Source organism: Musa acuminata, chromosome BXJ3-7 (assembly GCF_036884655.1).
Source record: "Musa acuminata AAA Group cultivar baxijiao chromosome BXJ3-7, Cavendish_Baxijiao_AAA, whole genome shotgun sequence".
NCBI lineage: Eukaryota > Viridiplantae > Streptophyta > Magnoliopsida > Zingiberales > Musaceae > Musa > Musa acuminata.
This window is the reverse complement of record NC_088355.1, coordinates 36,698,067-36,700,000: the sequence shown is the minus strand read 5'-3', so window position 1 is coordinate 36,700,000 and position 1,934 is coordinate 36,698,067.

The window sequence follows — 1,934 nt, the reverse complement described above, 5'->3', positions numbered from 1 at the left end:
CTTCTCCAAATATCATATATAAGATCAGAAGACCAATAGAATCCTACTGCGATCCAAAAGGTAAAAAATATGAGCACAAATGCCTAGTAAAAAAAAAAAAGGAAATAATTCAAAGGAAAATTGTGATAAATAAATAGCTAAATATAATTCATAAATATCATTTATGTTATGCATGAACATGAGCTCAACGAAGGAAATAAGAGAGAATAAATTTGTGAATGGTGCATATCATATGATAATATTTACTTGATAATATAACAATCATTAAATCATCCATCAAACAAATCAACTGAAACTTCAGCAAAACTTCTTGGTCCAAAGTCAGATACTATAACAGGTATATTTGGACAATGAGTATAGTTTTGATCATAGTTTGATTTGAATTAGAATTAAATCGGAATCAAATTAATCTGATAGTTCGTTAGTTTCAAACCAAATCAAAATCAACTCGAGATGATTCTGGTCCAGTTCCTGATTTTGAGAAATCAGAACCGATGATTTCGGTTTCAAACCAATGGTTCCGATTTTAAATCGGTTAAATATAATAAAAATAGAAATATAACCATTACAGTGCTTGTGGTATAGTCATTAAACAAATAATTTTAAATCCCATAAATCTATTTCAAATCTTAATAGCATCATTTATTTAATTATAGTTTTATACTTTTAATCAATTTTTTTATGTTATTATACTCATTATATTTACATCTATTTTTAAATTTTAAACTAAAATTTTAAATAATTTATATTTTGATTTTATTTGTAATTTAAAAATACTAAAATATTTAACGATTTGAAAGGAAATTGATAGTTTCAGTTTTGATTTCAAAATCGACCTTAGGCAGTTCAATTTTGGGATCTGATTTTGGAAACCTACAATCCATTCATAACAATCAAAATCTTAAATGAAAATGATAAACCTAATTGTCTTTCTATTAATTATATTAGAATTATTTTTAACTACTAGTAAATTTCTATGCTTATTTAAACAAATAAATATGCTCATTATTAAGTAATGTTTGTTAAAACATAAGTTTAAAAGGATTTAGGGAAATAAATGACCTCCAAATTTTTATTCATTTTTGAGCTCATGGATAACATTACAATTTTTATTGTTACCATTTTAAGTATTATCTTTTATCTTTTAATAAGTTAATTAGATAGGATTTTAGAGATAGGGGTTTTTTCATTTAAATTATTATTCTATACCTATAAATAGATGATGTTTATATGTGTAGATTCATTCGAAGTCTAAAGTGTTTAGTCATATACGACTTAAGTCAAAGAGTAATTTATAATCTTAGAAGTGTTTTCTTTCTGAGAAGTTTAATATAATTTTTTATATTTTTATCTTAGTTTCATCTTCTTCTATTTGATTTGATCTTGGGATAGTAGTATATTGTTACTACTATTTGAAAAAGGATTATACTTATATATATGATCTTTTCCTTTTTTCACATAGTATTAGAGCTATAAGGGTGGTAGCTTGTATTACAAGATCTTCTTCTCGGTAAGGAAGATAACTTTCTTTTTTACTATAGATTATAATAGTTGAGTTGATGGGTTTGGTATTGAACTTTTAAATCAGTTTAACTATAAAATTTAAAAGACTTGTTTGAAGCCGTATCTCATAGGGGAAGATTTATTTACAATAACACCAAATGCTATAGATGAAGATGAAGAGACGAAGGATATTAGAGGCAAAAGTTGATTTTATATTAAAGAGCTCAATCTCTCATGATATCTTTGAATACATTATTGGTTGTAAATAATCTTCAGAGATTTGGATAACTCTCGATACATTGCTTAACAAAAATAACATAACTTAACTTCAGTATTTAGAGAATAATTTAATAAATACTATTGTTGGTGTAAACAACCTTAAGCCGTGGTCTCGGGCCCGATGTAGATCGATTCGGATCCGGATGACGGGG